This window comes from Ixodes scapularis, unplaced genomic scaffold (genome assembly GCF_016920785.2).
Source record: "Ixodes scapularis isolate PalLabHiFi unplaced genomic scaffold, ASM1692078v2 PGA_scaffold3__209_contigs__length_174095766, whole genome shotgun sequence".
In the NCBI taxonomy this organism is placed as follows: domain Eukaryota; kingdom Metazoa; phylum Arthropoda; class Arachnida; order Ixodida; family Ixodidae; genus Ixodes; species Ixodes scapularis.
The window spans coordinates 48,159,680-48,171,257 of NW_024609868.1; positions in this window are offsets into that span (position 1 = coordinate 48,159,680).

Below are 11,578 nucleotides of genomic sequence, written 5' to 3' on the forward strand. Positions count from 1 at the left end.
AAGACTGGCGTTTAGGCCTTGCCATAAAAATCAGCTAGTGCCTCCCTACGACCACAGTCGAATACGTCTCGCATGAAAATGGCTGCTCAATAAATTCGCAAAATCCTGTTTTCTACCTTTCATTTGCTTCACCAAAAAAGTTGAAAAACTCGGAGCATTAGGGCACCATAAAAAAAGCTCTGAAAAACTCTGAAATTGTGGTAAAATATAACGCTGAAAACGCAGAACCCTAGTCATGGGTGACCAAACTGCGGCTCTCTACGCCCCCAAGTGTGGCTCTCGTGATAAGCTCAAGAGTGGGTGCATGTGTGTTTGTGTGTTCGTGTTAGAACAGTTGGGGTCAAACCCAAAGCTTGTTCATAAAAGTATTTCAGGGGTAAGCAGACAGAGAACATGACGTACAAAAAATACTAGGCTTCAATCTTGCTTTCGTTGTCGACAAGAAATTCACAAAAGCACGCAATGGCCAAAAGGGGCAAATCAAATGAAAACGTAAGCTAGATTTTTAAAACTGCATGCTATCTTTGTGCCGCTCCACGTGCTAGGTTGAAGCAGTATTAGTACTTTTGACGACGAGGGATATAGCTCAACATCAATGTCTCAGCTACATTTGCTTATTGGGTTTCTTTGTACAAAGCAATGCAGCTGTACATTGAAATGCCTGGCTCACTGCTCTACGAAACATGCAAATGACGAACTACTTTCTAGATATAGCAGCGTGTGTCTCCTACTTTAGTCACCTATTTACTACTGTAAGAGTGTATAATGAAATAATGCCAAAAGGTTTGGCATTTTTTAGTTACTCATTACTCATAGTTTGGACAAAGTCATGCATGTTTGTAGTTGCTCGGCTTTTCTCTATGCGGTCTCTTCCTCTCCGAGCGTGTCACAGTGTTGACGCCGCAAGATCTTTTCTATAGCAGACCACTATCTTAGCGTTAAGAGTTCCTTTTCCGCGAAGCCGATCGTAACAAAAGTATATCCTTGTATCGTCTGGGCAAACTGTCTGCGTAAGTCATTCTTCATAACTTGAGCACCGATTGACATGACAAGGTCGCGAGTATTGAGGAACAAGTCGTGGGAACGGCGATTGCAAAAACTTTACCAACTTCGACTCAAAATTGTTTCCCTTTTTCGTTTTCTTTTTTTTAAGCTGATGTGAACACCCAAATTTTCCCGAACACCGCTTGACATGTACAAGTGCCGTTTTCAACGCAGCAATAGTTCACCGAGGGAGAACCGTTTTTTTTAAACACGATTCTAAACACGATCACATATCTTTGCACTAGTTGGGTGCAATTATTTCAAGAGCACCACTTGAGAACACATTAAAATGAACGCTATCAGTAAATTCTAAATCGAAACCGGCGAGCGAGAGTTCGCTCAGAGATTTCTTCATTTTAGTTTGGGTTGCATCAGTTTCGAGCCTCTCTCTACATCATGTGCAAAGCCGCGGCTACTTTGTTGTTCATGATTCCAAATAGAAAGACGATCCGGCGCTAGCTTCATCGATGCAAGGATGGAAATCAGCATCTCACAAAACGTAATATACACACGCTTATAATTCACCACTACATTGTTTCAATTTAAGGCATATGAGTCTGTGTAACGCCGAGTTCTTCGGCAATATTTGTCACGGAAACGACGATTTTCAGAGAAGCGAAGTGTAACATATAGCACTCTGCTATTTTGCAACAAAAAAAACTTAGAATAGACAAATTACCAGCTTCTCAGCGGGTGCTTTATTATCAGCTTCGAATGTTTAGAATTTAAACGCCAAAAACGCATTTGTACTCTGCAATCTCCGCGGCATCCCGTAGCCCGGCGTCTCGACTCCTCTCATTGGTCGTAACCCTGGGCAACCGTGTAACGGTTTTAGGTCAAGCATTCTTCTATTCCTTCCCGAGAATAAGCGGGTTTCTTATATTTGTAAAAATTAGTATTACTGGTATAATAACCATTGTTTTATAGAAATTACTTTTACACGGTGTTCTGTAACAAGAAATCAGAAACATAAAAAAGTGTTTAGTCCGTGATATGTGGTGAGCGGCGCTGCCTAACTCCCAATTATCGGTAGTCACCTTGAGTGGGATCACTGTATGCTTATTCACTGTGGCTTTAGTGACTCTAGTGTAAGGGACTATTTTCAGTGTTGCCCGGATGCACATAGCTCGTAAACTCCAAGTCTGGCAGCGTGAAGAAAAAAAAAAAGAGTAAGTGTATTATTTTAGGTTTTAACATTAAGGCAATAAAGCCAATAAAAATTATGATTGGAAGTATTTACATTCTAATTGCGGGAAAGACGTTCGCACTTGGCCACAAGCACAAGGCGCACGACCACAAGCACAAAGCGCTCTGAAGTGGTGCTTGTCGTTGGGGTTATTAGGTTATTAGCCATCGTAGCCGGTGATCAAACAAAGCTTTTCAACAACACACGACTGAGAACAGCCACACAGTCGCGCTTTTAAAGTTTCTGCGCGCACGAATTGGTAATGACGTAAAGCGGAACGCTTCGTGCTGTTGACTAATCGCTTCAGCCACTTCCGGACGATGAGTGACGTTTTCTAGAAATGCAGAACGGAGCGACGCGACGAGCGATAGTGAGATTTTTCCGTCGCTCGTTTTGTCTCTCGCTAAATTGCTTACCTCGATCGCAGCAATCCCTGAGCTTTTGTCGACTGGGACTAAAAATGTTGGGGTTGGTTCGAGTCGGAGGAATGTCGTCACCACTAGCTGACAGCTAACGACTAGTGATAGAAGTTTGGCCGCGAATTGGACTAGCCCGCTGGTGCGGCATGTGAAAGGAACATAAAACGATTTTTCTGATTTCGCTAAATACCACATAGAATCACTGCTTAACCTTAATAACTGAATAAACTTGCCTTAGTTGTTCCAGAAATATGAGCATTGCTCAGCCCCTCAATTCAGAGCCAGAACAAGCGGCCGCCTAGCCTGGTGCCTATCATACACTTTTAGAAAAACGGGTATCTATAGTCCTCTCTGAAGGAAGGAACGGTCTTGTAACCTATGTTCCTTTACAAAGGGAGAAACATTTCTCCCTAAAGCAGGGAGCAAAGCTCCTCCGCCGCCTGCATCTCATTATGGTGGCCCCGAATCGAGAAAATCGAGCTACATAAGGTTTAACGAGGACGCTGCGTCTCTCGTGCGCGACGAGAGGAGCAGCAAATAAGAGCGTAACACGAGTTTCCCGCAAACTGTGTTTATTTCCGAAGCAAGCTTCCCCCCGCAGGCAGAAACTTCCGCTTCAACAGCAGTTACTCAGTCTTCTCGTCGTCAGCACTGCGATGTTAAACGGAGACCACCGATACCCAGTTACTTCGCGCACTTTACGTCTTACCTTTGCTATTCCTAGAGTCCATATTCCTTCGTCAACCGCGCACCACGGAGGCATGGTAAACCAGTTCACAAAACCAAAAACCACTGTCAAAAGAACAAACTCGAAGCCGCTGTTGCATGGTAACCAGGAATTATCGCGTAGCGTGAAAGGAGGTTAAATCGCTTGCAACCAGATGGCAGGGTCAAGCAGAGTAATTTCAAGTAGCTAGGCTAGGTGGCGCAAGGTAACACCCAATTCATGTTTTTACAAAAATGATTTATTTTCCTTCCGCACGTTTGAAGGCACGAAACGACGCCTCAGTTGGGACGTCCGACCTCTTCCCGCACTGAACGGACTGCCGCTCGCTGTCTCCTCAAAATCCTCTTCGCTTGCACCGTCGTTCAAGTAGTCTCTAAACAACGGGCATACAGCCGTCCCTTCGAAAATCTGCTCAAACTAGCCAAACCTGTCTCAAATTCTCCGTTCCTACCACTCTCTCTTTCTTTTCTCGCACACAAAGGCAGCTCAGAGCGCGCTTGAAGCGTCCGGTCTTCTAACAAAAATGAGAGGACAAAGAAGAGGACATGGCCTTGTCCCAGCCCAAGCCGACCTTGGCGCGTGCGCTCCCAGCAATGCCAGTTCGACCATTTCTGGCCGACCATGGCGTACGCGCTCCCAGCAAGACCAGCTTGACCACGAAGATTATGAGTTCGACCAGCTTCACCAGCTTGTCTCCCAGCTTGACCACACTGGCGCCATGGAAAACCAGTTTGACCAGTTAGGACCAGACTGACTCCCAGCTACGCCAGACTGAACCTAAAACCAGATTTTAGTTAGACCATGCTGGGTTTCTACTTAAACCAGATTGGAAGCTCAAATTCTAGTTTGCCCAGCTCAAACAAGCTTGATTGCCAGTTAAACCAGCTTGACTACCACATTGGGCAGTTTGACAAGCTTACTTACCAGCTTGACCAGTTAGATTTTCATGCTGTTTTCTTCCAATAGGATATGGGTTTTCCCAACTCAATATCTACACCCGAGTGTATTTTTCTTGTGTTTTCCAGTCTCATTGGTTTGGTTAAAATACGACGAGAGAATAAGCATTTATTAAAAAGAAAACAGCAATTCCGCCAGCGCTTTGTGTCGGCTTGCTACGCTGTGAAAGAAGATAAAAAAATAAAAAAGTAATAGTGTAGACGAAGATAACAAACAAATTAGTAAAAAGAAATAAGATAGAGATAAACAAATGAAACACAAAACAAATCTACCGCGCACACAATATACACGCACACACTCACAGAAATGTTACGTCGGCAAGTGTCGCCTCACTTTGCAGCACACTGGACTGCAGTTCCTTAAAGTGTTCGTTGAAGATGAGTCTTCTTTATGAAATGTAAAAGAGCTTCAGAGCTATCTGTGCTGGAAGACCAGGGTCCAAACAGAAGCTTCAAGTCCACCGGGTCCTCTTCTTTTAGTTTCAGGTGAATCTTCAGTGCGGTCCTTTCGATACTGTAATCCCCGCAGGCACAGAGGACGTGTTCAATGTTGTGAAGTGTTCTACATGATGAACATTCGAAAGATTCAGCTTTGCCAATTTTATGAAGGTAATATTAAGTATAGGCAACATTGAGCCACAAACGATGTAACACCGTCTCAAGTTTCCTCGGTAGTCCTCGTGGTGTTCGGAATTGGAGTTTAGGATTGATACGGGGAATGCTGTAATAGTGATATTGTGGATTTTCTCATAAAGATAGTGAGATTTCATTTCCGATAGATTTTGTTAAATGATTGGCATCGGATGTTGAAAACGGAATGGGTACAGAAATCGTACTCTCGGCGTCTTTAGCGACTGTATTGGCGCACACGTTACCAATTATCCCGGAGTGGCCCGGAATCCACTGCAAGGTGAAGTGATGTCCCTGATTTAATGCATACTGAATAGCTTGTAAAAATCATATACTACTTGTAAGTTAAAGTTGTCTTTTTTTATCGAAGAAAGAGCGTACAACGCAAGCCTAGAGTCGACAAATATTGCAGGCAGCCGGCAGTCGACGTCCCCATGGACGATGCAGAGAAAACGGAGGGTAGCTCTACGGCGAACACGACGCGGGAGGAAAACGTCGTAGGCCCCACGGAGTCGGAGCATGAACAGCCGCCGTCAAAGGCGGGCCCCATCTGGATGCGACGTTCCACTGTCAAAGCGAATGCAAATGTGGACGACAAGGCGGCAGCCAAGCCACCCCCGTGAGGGCTTGCGCCGGAGTTCGACGGGGGACTCGGAGTTTGTGCAAGCAAAGTGCAGAAGCCAACACCACGCAACGTCGGAACAGATGGGCGCATGACCCGAGGTAAGCACCATGAGGACCGTCTCATTCTGAATGGCGGCGATGTTAGAAGAGCCTTTACTTGTCGACATGATCAACGTCAGGGGGTTTTCTGCGAGGCTCCGGCAATATCAACTTAGTCGACTATTAGTCAAGAAAGAGATCGACATCGTATCCATGCAGGAAACAAAGATCGAAAGCCTAGAGCACACGTACCGCATAGCCTTTATGTGTGTGACTGTGGAGGGAATGTATACCCCCGTGGCTGAAAATGTGGCAATTGTGGAACCATCGGTGTAGATATGAGTAAGCGACTTGTAAGTTCTTTGAATACATTCGATTGATATTCGTGTAATTACCGGGAAAGGAGCTTATTTTTTTTTTTTTTGTAGTGATTCCTGGTATGGCTTGTTCTTATTTCCAAATGAGGGTGCTTCCAAGGTTGATATTGTGGAATCGCAGCTGCCTTAATTGAACTTGGCATATAGTCTTCTAATACCATAAAAACTTGCGTAAAGCCAGGTGATGGTCTATACTTTACAATGTCTACCAGGTGCACGTTTATACTCTGGTTTTCTGTCGAAGGGGAGCTCGCAATGTTTCTTGCGCCCTTAATATTGCGGGAGATTTCGCTCGAGATTCCGCGGAATTCCAGAGGTGGAGGTACATTTTGGCAGTCCAAAGCAGGCACGAAGTTCTTGTGCTTGGGCGATTTCAAGTTCTTTGAAACAAGACCGCGAGACATGTTGCATCACTGGCAAACTGTAGCGCATAAGACCGACAAATGGAGCGTTATACAGAGCCATCAGCGCCGTTACAGAACATCCCCAGCTGGTTCCACTGATCATCTTGATTATGTGTGTATACGAGTTGAGCTTTTTCTTTAGCCGTTTAATATGGGAACCCTACGTCATTTGCTATTTGAGAGTCACGCCCAAAAATGCATGTTCGGAGACATATGGGATTGGGGTTCCTTAGAAGCTAATGGGGTATCTGTACGTTTGTTTCATTGTAAACGCCATCGCCGCTGACTTCCATGATGATATGTGCAAGCATCAGCTGCTCAGGTACCGTGTGGTAATGTTGAGGTCTTTTCGTAGCCTGGCTCTATTTATATATAAAGAGTTGCTCGATCACCAGAAACATATATCGTCAGCGTATAAAGATACATGTAGAGAAACAGGGAGCATCTTCAGAAGGCCTATAAGGCATATGCTACACAGCATTGGGCTGAGAACCCCGCCTTGGCGAACCCCATGTTTGACCTCATGGAAGTCAGTGTTGCCATCTTGTGACTGTTTTAAACTCTTTTCAATCTTTGCGTCCCACACGCTGTTGGAACTTCCGGGGGTTGCTGTTAGTTTTGCGCCGGTCTCTAGGCGTCGTTGAGACGGCCATGTTTTCGTGTGCTTCTGGCCGTTTGTATACTGCGATTTTTCTTTTTCAGATAAAGACTGGCGCGTTATATGTCTTTATGCCCCGACTAGCAAGCGTGAACGCAGAAAAACTTTGGAGGGACTGAATGAGTTCCTTAAAGGTGAAAGAGTTGTTATTTTTCTTGGAGATCTTAATTGCGTCTGCGCACCAGAAGATTGTGTTATTGAAACCCGGGTTCGCGACTCAAGTGATCTTAATTTAAATTACGTGGTCGTTGAAAATGCGTTAGAGGACGTCACCACCAAAGGTAGCGTTAATTTCACACATTTTTAGGGCCTTAGCCATGCTCTACTTGATAAAGCCTACGTTTCGCTTAGTCTTGCCGCGCTGTGCGACAATTACTCCCTTCAACCTGTTTCATGCGTTACTTATGCGTTAATTATGTTCACCCGCGATAAAAAAAAAATTAAAATTCAAGATAGGAATGGTCACTTTGGAAAATGACAGTAGCCTCATGAAGGATGAAGTTTTTAAATGTTAAGTAAATGATTTAATTAGGAAATTTTACGAGGACGAGACGACGACGTAGGATGCTAGGTAGGAACTTTTCAAAGAAGCAAAAGTTAACGCTATTCAAAGGAGCAGTACCCTTAACTATCAAAACACAGAAGAAAGCAAAAGCGTACGCCGTCAATTGAATTTGTTTTTAATTGAAGAAAGCCCGAAAGCGGATGAGTTTGTACAATACATAAGTTATTAAGGACTAAATTGAAGTAATCGACTGAGAAAGATATTGTGGGGCTATTTCCGTGCGCAGTCCCAGAGGATATGGATGGGCGAAAGACCTTCGAAGCAAGCTTTGAGTGAGAAAAAAAGGTATGCACAGCGAAGCGCGATAAAATAAATACAATAGGGAAATACGATAACTCGCGATAAGAAAACGATCGAGCGAGGGTTCGTTGAATATTAGAACGATTTGATGGGCCACAGCGTACCAACAGATGACGTTTTGACGCTGAGTTTTTGTCGCTTATGCCCATGCTTGAACAGGATGTTCGAGAAAGTTCAGAATCGCCGATCAGCGTCCGCGAGCTTGAAGATGCCGTAGACAAATTAACTGCGGGCAAAACACCCGGGCCGGATGGTCTCAGTGCCGAGTTTCATAGAACGTTTAAGAGGGAGGCAGCGGACGCTTTGTACGAGGTGCTCTCGTAAGCGTATTGCATAAATAAGTTACCACCATCCTTTTTGAATAGCCATGTTGTCCTTGTTCCGAAGGTCGATGACCCTGTAAATTTATTGTCTCCTTCCTCTCACAGGCCAATAGGTCTGACTAATGTCGACTACAAAATTTACACAAAAAATCTGGCTAGACGTTTGCAAAGTGTTATAAAGACCTTGTGGGACCACATAAGACCTGCGGTATTAAAGGCCGCACCCTTTTTGGGAAACCGAACAAATGGTCCCGGAAGAAATGGTCCGGGAATAAATGGTCCCGGAAGAAATAGTCCCGGAGCCAATGGTCCCAAGTACAAACTCAGAAAACATGGTCCCAGATAAATATCACGAATTGTGGCTTTTGGGATTGGGGGGGGGGGGGGGGGGGTGAGATTAACACGCATTAAAACGTTGATTCGCTCAAATATCGCTTCTTCGCTAAAACGTCATTCGCCTATGTGACATGGACGCGATACGACTTCACATTTTTTTTTATTTCAAAAGATCCTACTGATATCATAAATATTCTAAAGCCCCTTATATGAAAATAGTAATAACTCCTATAATATCGTATAACAGTTAGGAGATAACTGTTGGACAGTATTCATTTAGAAAATATTCTGACCATTTTGAAGAAAATTAAATTCAATGCCCGACCACTTTCTTCGAAGTAACCGGCCTCAAAATATAGACGAGATCCTTTATTCTACCAGGAAATCACTGATTGCATAACGGATGAAGTGTATTGCCTGGCATATCTTAGCTTCAAAACAATCTTCTTACGGGACCGTTTGTTCCTTGACCATTAATTCCGGGGCCATTAGTCCCGGGATCATTTGTTCCTATACCCACTATTTTTTTCCAACAGTATACATAGCGGGTGATATTTTTTATTCGAAACATATTTAAAAACAAAACAAAACAAAAAAGTCTTTACTGCAACGTGAATGCCATTTTCACTGTATGTTTCTTGAACTCAGCGGACACTCGACGGTGCGAACGATCGTCACGGTTTGGTGAGAAATTAACTAAATTTGTTAATTAAGTTTTTTATTTGTGAATATAGACCTATAGTTCTAATTAGAAACTTGCTGAGAGTCATTTAAAACTACTAAATTAGGAATTTTCAGAAAAAATTTGAGCGCGTGAGAAGCGCGGTAGTACGCTAAAGTTACCACTCGTGGAGCAGGTACAGGGCTGGGGCTAGATACGGGACGGAAAAATCGCGCGGGGCCTTACCGTCGCAACCGCGCCTACCACCGCAAATTACGAGCTCATGAGCACTATACATTATGCGCGAGTTTACAACATAAAAAAGGGCATGTTTCGTGAGGTTTAATAGCTCACCATAAATAAAAAAAAAAATGAAATAGTCTACCCAGTTTTTCATGCAACATTGTCTCCGTACCGCACAGGTGATGGACGGCTACGCTCCGTACGCCTTGGAAGCACTTGCTCAAGGAACTGAGTGGTGGCTCTCGTTCCTGGTGTGTCTGGGATGGGTGTGCACTCTGGTGTCCGTGATCGAGGCTGCTGCTGCTGTCGGGCCGAGGTTGACTACTGTGACTGTAAATTATTGTGCCTTTGACATGTGTCATTTATAGAAGCCGGGTGCCTGAGGGGGCGGACACTTTGGACAGCAGCCGATGTCTTCCGTTGATAACCTTCGCGGTTAGCCTCGGGAGCAACTGCGAGTTTCATAGTATTCCACACTCGACCATTCTCCAACCGGAACGTGCACCGACCAACACGCTTCACTATACGTAAAGGTGGACCTTAAGGCTTGACTCTCTTTTGGGTACCTTTTTGGATATTTTCACTATAACCCAGTCTCCAACCCAAAATCTGGAGGTCTTTGCTGCTCGGCGCCGGTCGGCTGGCTCCTTTTTGTGTTGTGGCCTCTGTTGCACTCGCTGCCGCAGCCACTTCGAAAAAGAGTCCACGAGCGTAATAGCGTAGTGGTATACGCTTGCTCGTCTTGCTCAGGGACAACAAAATCGATCTCTACCTTCGACCCAGATCGCTTCGCCGAGGGCTTTGTTTGCGAAGACGTTTGGGATGACTTGGCAATCTTGGTCGAGGTGCCGCAGATTATGCCGGCGCAGACTGCTTTACGCACTTCTGCATTCATACGGGGCCACCAATAAAGTTCAGAAAGACGTGCCTGTGTCTTCATGATGCCACTATGACCCTCGTGTGCTATATAAATAAGTGCACATCGCATAGCCGTAGGAACTGCAACCTTTGTATTGTGGAGCAAGAGCTCGTCGTTAACCGAGAGTGCCTCTCTCAGCTCGTAGAAAATGGCGGCGTCAGCGGATAGAGTACTCACCGATGGCCACTGTGATGTCACATATCCCATGACGGCGATGAGTAGCGCGTTATTTGCAGTCTCTTCTTGCAGATGTTGCTTTGAGATGCGCTCGTCTTTTGCAGTGACAAAGTAGACAATCTGCTTAATTTCATCATTCGGGCGGCGTTCGAGGGACCGTTTAACACCTCTACAAAAGCGTGAAAAATGCCCCCGACGGCCACACCTGTCACAGTGCCGACCTCCGGCTGGGCGGACGTCATAGCCCTTGCAGCATTCCTGATCGTAACCGTTGCACCGTGGATATAGTTGCATCCGCGGGGACTTGAACCGCATCGAATGACGAAACGCCGATCGTCCAGGGTTATGTTGACGACTGCAACGGTCGAAACCACCATCACCGCTGCTGCCACAGGTTACGCAGCTCGCTGGCTAGGCGAGCGCGAAGCGCGTGCGTTCCCTGATCGGGCTGAGGAACGCCGCGTCGGAGATCGTGCAGGTGACTCACGACGCGACTCACGCGGCTCGTGCGTGGATGACGTCATCGATGAAGGAAGATAACGGCATGCTGGCTGACTCGGTGCCATGACCGCCATGTTTATCCTTCAGGCTCTGTCACGTGGCAGGTCACGTCCTCCCTCGACACCGTCGACGGCTCAGCCGTGGTCACCATGGCCCTCTCTCGAACTTCACGGCGCGCGCGTTCCCTATTGATCACTGTAGCAAGACAACGCTGAACGGAAGCGGCGTCGAGAAGCAGGCGTTCTTGGATCTCTGTGGAAGCCAGCGCGGCTAATGCATGTAGGGCTGAGAGAAATACGCGCAGGTTTTTTCCTTCTTGTTGCTTTATCATCTGGAATTGAAGTTATTGCAAGGTCTTGTTGATTGGCTGTGAAAATTCTGCCTGGAGGGCCCTGACGGTCTTGCTGTAAACGTCGCGAGACACTTGCCGAGCTTGCTGACCATCTACCGCCGGTGACGTTGCTTGCGCCGGTCCGACGGCAGCTATTA